Source organism: Sus scrofa, chromosome 1 (genome assembly GCF_000003025.6).
Source record: "Sus scrofa isolate TJ Tabasco breed Duroc chromosome 1, Sscrofa11.1, whole genome shotgun sequence".
In the NCBI taxonomy this organism is placed as follows: Eukaryota; Metazoa; Chordata; class Mammalia; order Artiodactyla; family Suidae; genus Sus; species Sus scrofa.
Genome location: NC_010443.5, coordinates 167,007,708 through 167,020,985, shown reverse-complemented (window position 1 = coordinate 167,020,985; position 13,278 = coordinate 167,007,708). Strand labels below are relative to the sequence as shown.

At 40.3% G+C, this 13,278-nt stretch overlaps 1 protein-coding gene across 1 annotated transcript in view; it reads right to left on the bottom strand.

The window, feature by feature from the left end:
- Positions 1-13,056, bottom strand: part of GLCE (glucuronic acid epimerase) — a 114,267-nt gene extending 101,211 nt beyond the window's left edge. Inside the window, exon 1 of the mRNA XM_001927959.7 lies at positions 12,833-13,056. The gene's annotated coding sequence lies outside the window, so the exon portion shown is untranslated. The remainder of the gene's footprint in view (positions 1-12,832) is intronic.

Sequence of the window (13,278 nt, the reverse complement as noted above, 5' to 3'; positions counted from 1 at the left end):
GGTAGATGTCTTACCTTGGGCACTTTCTATATGTGAAATAACTATTGCCAATGTGTACATGTTTTATAAAGGTTTTACATAGTCTTTAATTCTCAAAACAAACCCTGAAAATTTAATAACTTTCTCATGGTCATTATCTACTAAGAAGCAATCTATAACCAGATGTGGGTTTGTCTTACTCCAGATGTTATGTTTTTTCAAAATATTACACTGTTTTCTTATTCCCTCGAGTTAAAATTATTAATAGATATTTTATTCATTCTGTAAATTGAAGTTGCTTTTTCAAAAAAGCTAAAGTAGAGGATGTGAGACTGGCTGGACTTTATAGACCACTTAATCCAACTCTTACATTTAGTATATGAGGGAACTGACATACAAAAGAATAGAAGAATGATTTGCTCAAGATCATACCGCTTTGTAATTGATTAAGATTTGTTGTTGTTGTTAAGCTAATTGTGGACATTGGCATTATAAAATCATTATTTGAAGGGTAACCAGGTGCCTGATCTCACCCTGCCCCGATGCCCAAGAATAAAAGTCTAGAATGACTTTTAGAAAAGTGATGTTGAGAAACTCAGAGTCCTAAAGACATGGCTCAGAGAAAATCCTGACTTTGGATCATGATACATGGAGACACCTCAGTGCCTCTTTACTCATATAGTTCCCTAGTCTTGATTTCATTCCTTCTTTTTTCTTTTAAAAAATCCACAGTTTCCTAAAATTCTGCATGATAAAGTTATGAATATCAGCCTTACTAGTAACTATTTAAGTACCAACCATGGACAAAATAACATGTATTAAAAAAAGTGCAAAATCGGAGTTCCTGTCATGGCGCAGCAGAAATGAATCCGACTCTTAACCATGAGGTTGCAGGTTCGATCCCTGGCCTCTCTCAGTGGGTTAAAGTTCTAGTGTTGCCATGAGGTGTGGTGTAGGTTGCAGATGCAGTTTGGATTGGGTGCTGCTGTGGCTGTGGTGTGGGCCGGGAGCTGTAGCTCCAATTAGACCCCTAGCCTGGGAACCTCCATATGCCGCAGGTACGGCCCTAAAAAAAAGCAAAAAAAAAAAAAAAAAAAACAACCAAAAACAAAATCTAGTCACTGCCTGGAAGAGGCTCAGTTTATTGGGAGTGGGAGGCCATAAGTATTTAATCACAGGGCAGTATGTAAAGGTGCCATGAGTGTTGCAGCTCCAGGAGCTCAGAAGAGGGTAAATGTGGACTGGGCTAGTGTAGTTATAGAAGTTTTTATGTAGAAAAGGTTTGATTTAAGTTAAGTCTTTAAATGAGGAGTTAGAATGGTGTGAAAGGAGGGAAAAGACTCTCTGGCTATACACACACACATACATATAAATATATACACATATTTATGTTCACACACACACACACACACACACATACCCTCATTCACGTCCTTTCAGCTTCAGTGGCCTCCTGGTTTTTTCAGAAGGCCTGGAATATATTCTTCCATATATCTGTGTCTCCCTCCCTTACTATGAGAAAGGAAGCTCACAATGGAAACAAAGATGGACCTGATGAAAACTAATGAAGTAAGAAACATGTTGGCAGAAGGAAAGAAGAAAGAGGAGGGAAGGAAGAAAATGCACATAAAGATCAATGATAAGGCCACCGTACATGGAATGACTGGCCAACGGGGACCTGCTCTACAGCACAGAGAACTCTACCCAATCTATGTGGGAAAAGAATCCGAAAGAGAATGGATGTGTATACATGTATAACTGAATCACTTTGTTGTACAGCAGAAGTTATCACAACACTATAAATCAACTATACTTCAATAAAGCTTTAAAAAATGAAAAAAAAGTTTTGACTTAATTTATTTCAGATGTTTAAATACCAGTTTTGCACTATTATAAACTTAAGAGTATAAATGTGTGTGTATACGTGAATATAAGTATATATATATAGCTTGTGTTTTCCCTACTAATTTTATAAGTTCTAGAAACTCGATTTAAAAACTTGGAGAGGAGTTCCCGTAGTGGCGCAATGGTTAACCAATCCGACTAGGAACCATGACACTGCGGGTTCAATCCCTGGCCTTGCTCAGTGGGTTAAGGATCTGGCGTTGCCGTGAGCTGTGGTGTAGGTTACAGACGCGGCTCAGATCCCGCATTGCTGTGGCTCTGGCGTAGGCCGGAGGCTACAGCTCTGATTCGACCTCTAGCCTGGGAACCACCATGTGCCGCAGGAGCATCCCTAGAAAAGGCAAAAAGACAAAATAAATAAATAAAAACTTGGAGAAAGGACAGGATTAAGACGGCAGAATAGAAGGACTGGAGCTCAACTTCTCTCCTAAAAACAACAAAATTCACAACTAAAGACTGAGCAATCTCCACCCAAATAGACCAGAAACCTTAAAAAAGATATCCTACTCCAGAAGAAAAAGAGGAGGACACATCAAGAGGTAGGAGGGGTGATTTCATGATATAAACAACCCCATACCTCCTGGGTGGGAAGTTCCACAGACTGAAAACTAACTGGTTCACAGAGACTCACCTACAGGAGTGAGAGCTCTGAGCCCCACATCAAAACCTCACATGTGGGGATCTGGCACTGGGAGAAAGAGCCCCTGGAGCATCTGGCATTGAAGGCCAGTGGGGCTTGTGCGCAGGAGCTCCATGGGACTGGGGGAAACAGAGACCCCATTCTTAAAAGGCACACACAGACTTTCACATGCACTGGTTCCCAGGGCAGAGCAAGGTCTCCATAGGAATCTGGGTCAAACCTGACTGCAGTTCTTGGAGGACATCCTGGGAAAACAGGGATAAATGTGGCTTGTTGTGAGGGAAGGACATTGAAGGCAAAGCTCTCAGGAATGTTCAGCAGCTGCCTTTCTCAGGAGGTGGCCATTTTGGGACAATCTGGCCCCATCCATTAGTCAGCCAGCTCTGAGAAGCACCAGGGCAAACAACAACCCAGGTGGGATCACAGCCCCACCCCTCAGCAAACAAGCTACCTAAAGACCCTTCAGGCACACAGCTGCCTCTAATCCCATCCAGAGACTAAGCCCCACCCACCACAGGGATAGGAATCAGCTCCACCTACCAGTGGACAGGCATCAGTCCCTCCCATCGGGAAGCCTACAGCAAGCCCCCATACTGACTTCAGCCACAAGAGGGGCAGACCCCAGAAGTAAGAGAGGCTACAACTCTATTATCTGTAAAAAGGCCAACACACCAAAAACCTATAAAAACGAAAAGACAGAGAACTATAACTCAGATGAGGGAGAAAGGAAAAACCCCAGAAAATAAGCTAAGCGATGAGGAGATTCTCAGCATCCAGGAAAAAGACTTTAGACTGTTGATGCTGAAGATGATGCAAGACATTGGAAATAAACTTGGGGCAGGAAACACTGACCAAAGAGATATAAGATATAAAACTTAAACAAGAAGAGATGCAAAATACAATAACTGAAATAAAAAAAGTCACTAGAAGCAGCTAACAGCAGAATACAGGAGGCAGAAGAAGAAATAAGCAAGGTGGAAGACAGATTAGTGGAAATTATGGCTGCAGCACAGGAAAGAGAAAAAAGATTGAAAACAAATGAAGAGAGTCTCAGAGAACTGGGGGACAATGTTAAACACACCAACATCTGTATTATGGGGGTGCCAGAAGAAGAGAGAGAGAAGGGGACAGAAAAAATATTCCAAGAGATAATAGCCGAAAACTTCCCTCACATGGGAAAGGAACCACTCACTAAAATCCAGGAAGCACAACAAGTACCATATAAAATAAACCCAAGGAGGAATACACCCAAGACACATATTAATCAAACTAACCAAAATTAAAGACAAAGAGAAAATCTTAAAAGCAGCTAGGGAAAAGAAACAAGTAACATACAAGGGAACCCCAATAAGGCTATTGGCAGATTTTTCAGCAGAAACTCTGCAGGCCAGAAGGCAGTGGCATGATATACTTAACGTGATGAAAGGAAAAAACCTACAACCAAGATTACTCTACCCAGCAAGGCTCTCATTCAGATTTGAAGGAGAAATCAAAACCTTCACAGATAAGCAAAAGTTGAGAGAATTCAGCAACTCTAAACCACCCTTACAACAAATACTAAAAGAACTTCTCTAGGCAGAAAAGACAAGACAGCAACAAGAAACAAAAATTCCACAAATGACAAGGCTCACCAGTAAAGGTATATATACAGTAAAGATACGAAATCATCCATGCACAATTATACCACCAAAATCAGAAATCATGAGAAGAGATGGGTACAAATGCAGGACACTGGAGATGAACTTGCAATTAAGAGACCAACAACTTAAAATGATCTCATATACATATAGACTCTTACATCAAAACTTCAGAATAACTGCAAACCCAAAATCTGTAATTGATACACAGATAAGGAATCTCTGGAGAAGAAATATATCTCATAGTAAATAAGTACATAATCCACCATGAAGGGGGTCATTTGACATCATTCTTGGAATGCTGAAGTCTCCTTAGATCTGATTCTGATTTCCTCTCTATCAAAGAATTTATGATAAGTATAATTAAATAATGCAACTGTACAAATAAATAATACAGTGCTACAATTGTATTATTAATAACCATTTCTCTCCATGGTACAATGTAAGGTCTACAATGTCTCGTTTATCACATCACCTAGAATGGTGTAATGCCTATATTGATGAATCAATAAGATGTAAAAAACTGTGAGGACACAGTTACATAGTTACACTGTTTTTCAACCAATTTATGCATTTTATATTTTACGAGGGTATATTATTTTTGTTATTCTTACCAGTTAAGTTATTCTTTTTATTATGCTATATAAAATATTTAATGGTACATAAGCCTTTATAAATTTTAGTTGCATAACAATTTTAATATAATGCTAATTTTTAAAGAAAAATTGAAATGTAATAGATAATACTAAATAGTAAGGATGAAAGCCATACAAAATGTGATGAAGTATAGAATAAATTTCCTATTTGTCTCAGCATATTTTCCATTCCACTTCTCCAGAGGGAGTCACTTAATCTGTTTCTTAAGATCCATGGTATAATAATCTATGTGAATGTAATTGTGTTTAAATATATGTATTTTATTCTGTAAAAAAATAAATAAAAATTAAATTTTAAAAAAAGTTGGAGAAATAAAAGACAAATATCTAACACTTCAAATATCAGCATTGCTAACGTTATGGTATACATTCTTACTCTTTCCATGAATATATTTATTCATTTGTATACTGTTTATCCTCCACCAAGCATTTACATCACAGATTTTCCTACTTTGTTAAAACTGTCTGAAAACCTAATTTTTAGTAGCAGCATAATATCCTGTTGAATGGATGTGTAATGATTTAACTACTTCCAATTATTGCATTATTTTCTCTACTACTAACACTGATGAAAATCTGTGTGCACAGATATGTCTTCATACTTGATTACTTTCTTAGGATAGGAATAAAAACATTCAGTCAAAAGGTAAGACCTCAAAAATATGAGACATTGCCACATTGCTTTCTATAAAGGTTATTCCAATTTACATGACAATATCAGTATTAGTTTTAAAAGCTTTCTAGTTTGATCTGTCTTTAATTGGTATTTCTTTAACTACAAATGAAGAGCACTGCAAAAAAAATTTTTTTAAGTTACATATTAAAATAAAAGGTTTTTTTTTTGTTTTGTTTTGTTTTTTAAATATGTGGCTGCAGGCCACACTTGCAGCATATGCAAATTCCCAGGCCAGGGACTAAATCTGAGCTGCAGCTGCGATCTACACCTCAGCAATAGCAACCACTGCACCAGCCCAGGATCAAACACACACCTCTGCAGTGACCCAAGCTGATGCAGTCAGATTCTTAACCCACTGCACCATAGTAGGAACTCCAGAAGATTTTTTAAAAAATACCACATACATTATCACATAAGGTAAAATACTTTATAACTATAATTAATGTTTTATTATTGCAGTTTTTTCTTTTAATAGATAAATTAATTCTCTAATAGTACTACCAAAACTTAACAAAATTCAAAGGTCCAAACAGTTGCCCCAGAGGCAACTATACTGTTACCAGCTTCTTTTAATTATTTATTTATTTATTCACTCATTCATTTAGGACCCTGCCCATGGCATGCAGAAGTTCTGGGGCCAGAGACTGAACCTGCACTACAGCATCAACTTGAGCCACAGCAGTGACAACGCTAGATTCTTAACCCACTGAGCCACTAGGGAAATCCACCAGTTCCTCATAGATGCTTCCAGGTGTTGTAAATCATGTGTGTGCGCACTGAAACATTCAACGAATTATGGAGAACATTCATTAAAATACTGTCTAGTTCAGATGTGGTATTGTGTACTAAACTGTATACTAAAAATTAGAAACGGTCTAAAAATGATTAGTATCTGGCCACCGGCCCAGAAGAAAGAAAAGCAGGGTCTGGCAGCATTTGGCAATAACTTTCTATAAGACAAGTGGCCTTAGCTCTTTTTATTATTCAATCAATTATTTGACAATAGCACTTCTGTTTATAGTACCAATTCTGTAGTACTATCCCAAAAAGGAAAGCCAAATTTTTGAAAATGAGACAGTCGATACCTGAAAGAAACACTTTAAAGTGTTTAAATGCTATTTGGAGGTATCTTAGGGGCAAGATACTTTATTCTTAAGTATTTTAGATTTTCTTTGACAGGTACAGTTTTAGCAGAATTTTCATGATTTTCACCGCTTAACAGTGAAAGTTTGAACTTGAATAATTATAAATGAAATTCATCATCTCCTAAAATCTTATTTACCTAATTAAAAACCAATCAGCCATGATATAAAATATTTTAAAAAATATTTTTAAAATACTTTCATGCTAATAGTACAGCAGTAATTTGTCCCATACATCAAAGATCTTTTCGAGCTTGACTTGAATGCCACTGCTAAATAAGTAACTTGAGTAATAAGAGAGGTTTTAATTGGATTCTACAGAGCTTTAATGCTTTAGGGAAAAAATAATTGCTTTGGAGATAAATTTTTTAAGGTCATTGTTTCCAAAAATAAAATTTGGGGATGACTATTGTTTACCGAATACTAACTCTGTATGGTCCAGGATAAGTGGGGGTATTATGAGAGTTCCTGTTTGCTGGAATTCATGTGTCCTATTCTAGACTAATTGTTAAGAGTATAAAGGCTGCTAAAGAATTGGCACCTAATAGTGGTTGGTAACATTTGAGTAATTTCAAGAAAGAATTTACCAGAGGTGGGAAAAAAGAACCCCTCTTGACTCCCTTTTTTTTTTTTTAAGTTCATTTTGAAAGAGTTTATTTTTATAGGAAAATTGCAAAGTACAGAGAATTCTCATATATCTTTCACCCAGCTTCCCCTAATGTCAACATCTACATAACCATGGCACATTTATCAAAACTAAGAAATTAACCCTGCCTTTTTTTTTTTTTTTTTTTTTTTTGCTTTACAGGGCTGCACCCTCGGCACATGGAGGTTCCCAGGCTAGGGGTCCAATCAGAGCTGCAGTCGCTGGCCTATGCCAGAGCCACAGCAACACAGGATCTGAGCCGCGTCTGCAACCTACACCACAGCTCACGACAACGTAGCATCCTCAACTCCCTGAGCAAGGCCAGGGATCGAACCCACAACCTCATGGTTCCTAGTCGGATTCGTTTCCTCTGTGCCACAATGGGAACTCCAATCCTGCTTTTAAAAATGAGACTTCAACAAAGTTTTTTTTTTTTGAACACTTACTATGTGTAACAGAGTGTCTTAGCTGCTGAAACACAATGTTGTTTAACAAGTAAATGCTGCAGATAATAATAAACTAGTGAGCTTGGTGCCATTCCTGAACAAATTCTCAGATCATTGAAGACTTTTTTTTTTTTTTTGCCTTGTCTAGGGCCGCTTTCCACAGCATATGGAGGTTCCCAGGCTAGGGGTCTAATCGGAGCTGTAGACACTGGCCTATGCCAGAGCCACAGCAACAGGGGATCTGAGCCGCATCTGTGGCCTATACCACAGCTCACGGCAACACTGGATCCTTAACCCACTGAGCAAGGCCAGGGATCAAACCTGCAACCTCATGGTTCCTAGTCGGATTCGTTACCCACTGCGCCACGATGGGAACTCCCTGAGCACACATTTTTGGTACTCAAGAAAGGAGACCCAGCATGGGTTCAAAGAAGACAAGTACATGCCACACTAGCCTCACTTCTTTTCTTACAGGGTAAGTAAACTAGTAGGTACATCAGGAGATGTTCTGGCCATGGTATATTTAGAACTATAGCTACATTAATTGGACTTTAAATTTTGTGTTAGACAATAGGTTAAACGCTTTGCATAAATTGTCTCATTTAGTCCTATTTTATGAATAAGGAAAGGGACCTCAAAGGTTAAACAGATAGCATTTGACAGTCTTTTATAACATCTTTGTAGACAAGATAGAAAAATGTAGTCTGAATAATTGCATAGGTAGGTGGATTTGTAATTAATTAATGGGCTGATGTTAAAATTAAACTGCAGTTCATTCTTAGTGGTGAGCCTCAAGATGCTATCTTCCCCATGTCCTTTTAAGATGTTTATAAGTTACTTTCAAAATTGTGAGGGAGTGCTAGCTAGTATGTTATTTTAAGAATCAGGATTCTCCCTTACCCCCTTTATTTTTAATTAGAAAAGATGGTATCTAAGAAAATATTTGTTAATAATTTTATATTTCATGTTTATATCTGATAGGGACTGAATTAAAAAAAAAATCTGCACAAATACAGGACTGGAGACTAGGAGGCCTAATAGCAATAGATGTGGGTGGACTTTTTTTTAAGCAGGTGTATGCCCAGGTGTCTCATCTGTCTGAAATTGGTGTCAGTGGTTTATTCTAATTACCCTAAAAGCTAACACCCATTTAACAATATTTTGAAGCATGTTGTCCAAAACAGAGTTGATTACCCTTTTTTACTCTGCATTTATCTTAGTGCTCTCAGTTCTGTTTGCCACATTTTAAGGAGGACACTGACAGACAATTGGAATGAAGCAGTGTCTTGAAACAGCTCCTTGCACAATACTTGAAACATTTGAGATTTTCAGCCCGGAAGAAGGAAGACTTTAGTGGGGTATATGGTAATGCTTTTCAAACTGAATAACTGATCTTTAATATTCTTCCTAACTTAAATGTGTGATTTTGCAAAACACAAGAAGAGGGATTAAACATATCTTTTGCATCTCCAGAGGGCAGAACTAGGAATAATGAATGAAAGTTAGAGGAGGACCCCTGAGAGGTTAAGGAATTATCCAAGATCATACAATGAGCCCAGTGAAGACTGGAATTCATGCCTTACAATTTCCTTTCTAGGAACTGGCTTAGGATGCCACATTTGCGATTTCAGAATTTTGAATAATAACTCAAAAGACACTCCGGTGTTGTCATTTTCAGCAATGTAATAATGAAACTATATAAAGCTATTTTTATGGTTATATGCCTCACAAGAAAAACATATTTATTAGATGTCCATATATTTAATAAAGAGAAATCTCATCCTCAAATCAGTGCCACAATAAAACACCTCCTGCCCTGCCACAAAAAAAAACTATCCTTCTCTAAAGAGTCTAAAAACTTCCTTTTTCAAACTCAGGAAACAAACTCGAAATAAGAAAGGTCTAAGATTAATTTATCTTTATATAATTAAAGATCCAACATCATTAACATGTGTTAACATTTTACTTGGGCCTCAGTCTCTTTCCTATTCCATTGTGCTCCCCTCTGCACCCTATCCCTATAATTTTAGATACCTGAGATACATTTTTTCTTCACTAGTACCCACAGTGGAAGTAGCAACACTGACGAAAGGCCTTTTAAATACAGTACATGCCACAAATTTGCACAGTGACAAAAATGTTTTAATTTTTATTTTGTTTGGCCACGCCTACAGCATGCAGAAGTTCCTGGGTCAGAGATCTAACCAGAGCCACAGCAGTGACAATGCTGAATCCTTAACTGTGAGGCCACCAAGGAACTCCAAAAAGTTTTAATTTTTAAACTTCTCTACTTGAGTAATGTCTGCTCACTGAAACAGATTCAAATAGTATAAAAGTTTATCTCTCTTCTGTATCTTTACAAGTCTCTCCTAAAAAAGCCCCCACTTAGAAGAGTTTGGTGTTTATCCTTACAGATTTTTTTTTATGCTTATATAACAGAAGGTGCTAATCCTCAGAGTCAAAATATATTTAACAAACGCTACTGACCATAATCTAATCTTTCTTTAATAATCCCAAGGTAGACCAATATCTTGCTTGATTTCTGATTATCATGACAGATACTGATTGTATTATTATTCAGGGTTCAAATGAGATGAACCCCAACTATACTGTTTATTTCTTCCTCATCATTATTTGCTGTCTTTCTCTCTCTCTTGAAGCAGGTTTCATGAGAGCTGGAATCATTATACCTCCAGTGCTGTGAAACTAGCAGATAATCAAATATTTGTTGATGGATCAATATATTTACTTATGAAAGCTGGTTTTAAAACAGCTACTGAAATCTGTTTAATTTGTGACTGGCCTTCAAAAATAATAAGGGAGGAATTCCCTTCGTGGCTCAGCGGAAACAAATCTGACTAGTATCCATGAGGACGCAGGTTCAATCTCTGGCCTCACCAGTGGGTTATGGATCCAGTGTTGCCATGAGCTGTGGTGTAAGTCACAGACTCAACTCAGATCTGGCGTTGTGGCTGTGGCATAGGCCGGCAGCTGCAGCTCCTATTTGACCCCTAGCCCGGGAACCTCCATTTGCTGCGGGTGTGGCCCTAAAAAGATGAAAAATAATAACAATATTAATAATGGGAAAAAAAGAAGGTCTGTTTAGGGTTTTGTTGGCTACAGTTCCAATCAAATATATCCTCAACTGATCAATTTTTGTAGTTATAAAATTCAATTCAGCATTTTGGTTTGATTTATAACCAAAACAAAACCAAAACCAAAACCAAAGAACTCAACATTTCCAAAGAGTTAGGTATGACTATGTAAAATTTCTTGTATTTTTTTAATGATTACAAGAGTCAAGGTTTAGGTATAATATCACTAATGTTTCTGGTCCTAAAATCAAAAGAAATGTTATTAAAAAAAACAAACTGTCACTAAGAAAAAGACTAAGGCAGGCAAAATTCTTTGCTTTGACATACTCAAATGTGTTTATCCCAAATTACAGAATTACTATGCGTACAGGTTCCAATGCCTGCCACATGAGACTTCATTTACAGGCCCCTATGATAAAGCAACTATCTAACCAGAAGAATTGTCAAGCAAAAAAGCACACAGACTTTCTAATTTATACATTAAAAAGAAGAAGAAGAAGAACACATATGCACAGGTCATTTTATTTGAATTCCACTGAAGCCTGGGGTAGTTACCAAGGATTCTGCAAAGAAATCAAGACTAACTGTACCTCTACAATACAACGGTTAAACGGGATTTTCTCTAAAAGAGCTCTGTGAGCAATCCTTCCAGGTTTCAAATGACGCTTCTGCAGAGCTCTAGCTTTGGAACTTCAAATTCCAATGCGTTATTTGGAGGCTGAAATTATCCCTCTCCACAAGCTTTCCAAAGGACAGAGCGAAGCCAGAACACACTTCCAGCACTACTTGACTGCCTAATACTCCGGCAAGACCTCAGGACAGATCTAATAATGCAGGATCAGCAAAGCAGACCACCTAGAAAAGGAAGCCAAAACCACACAGCCTTCCCTGTCCTCAGCAGCTTCCACGCTCACCCGGAAGACACCCGTCTCCTAAAGAACCTACAGTCCACAAGCCCACTTAAGCTGCTGCCTGCCACTCTCTCGCTCCCAGAGCAGCGAGACCAGCACGCGCCCACAGGGATTCCGAAGCAGAGACAAGAAAATTGCAGAACAAATCCACTATTTCTCTAACTAGCCAACAACATGGATAAATCCTTCAACTAAGCATTGAGTAAATCTCATCTGAGAGAAAGATCTGTTCCAGGATGCTGACCAGCCACTGAGCTGGCTCGGGATGCCACCGGAGCCCACTTGCCGCCCTGAGCCGACCCAGCGCCTGCAGAGCTTCGTCCTTCCTTCGAGATCACCCGGGGACCCGCTAACTCGCCCTGTCGCCCCACAAAAGACTGAAGACCATGCCAAGTTACCGCCCCCCTCTGGGCAAAACAGAAACCCTAATAAAAACGCTGGTCTCCGCGATAAACCCTTTCGCCCCTAGCAGCCCACCAAGGCGACCCTGGACCCTGCAGAACGCATATACAACGCCCTCCAGCCTGGAGACCTCGATAAATAGATCAATCCTCCCGGGACCCCAATACACCGCTTCTTCTTCCCAGGATGCGAAACAAGACGCCCACTCCCGCTCAAAAGACCCTAAAGACCCCACGGATCTGCCCCTTCAGAGACCTAGGACCTTGCTAAACTGAATCCTCTGCCCTCAAAGAGCATGGGACCGCGAGAAAGGACCCTTCGTCCCGAAACCTCGCCATACCACCTCACGGAACTGAAGGACCCTGATAAATCTCCCTCGACATCGAAGAACCGGGACCTTCTACGCCTCCACCCACCCCCTACCCCAAAGCCGGAAGAGCCCCAGGACCCTCAATAAAACGCCTCCTCACCCCAGGAGCCCTGGCACGCGCTACACCGCCCTTGCGCGCCCGCACCCAGATCCCACCCCACCGCCTCCTCGCCCCCAGCACTCCTGAACCCCGACAAGCCTCACGCCCACCAAGCAGCGCCGCGCTGCCCAAGGAGCCGCCCCCGTCGGGAGCCCGCCTGCCCCGGCTGCTCCGTGTCCCCGCTCCCCGACCACTCCTCAGCGCAGACGCGCTCTGGGCTTCCTCACCTGGGCAGCGTCGGAGGGCGAGCGGGCCAGGAAGCCCTGAGGAAGAGAAGGAGGCGGCGAAGAAGGGACGGCTCAGGCCTGCGTCTGCGGTAGCTCCAACCCCTCCGCGAGGAACCGCTTGTGTGGGGAGAACCCTCCCGCTCCGCGCGCAACCGGGAGACCGAGCCACAGCCGTGCCCACAGCTCTTCCCGCGAGATCCCAGCCACAGCGAGAGGCGGGGCCAGGGAGAGGGGCGGCCACGGTGGCTGAGTGACAACTCCGAGAGCCTGGCGGCGGCGGCGCGGGAGGCGGAACCTGGATCCTAATACGACCAATCGTAAAACAAGAAAGGTGATTCGCCCACAGCTTCTCCACTCCCCCGCCCCTCATCAATAAACGAGGGCTAAAGTAGCAGTGACCTTAAGCAGTCTGGGGCAGTAGAAGTTTGTGGGAAGCAGTTCTGGAT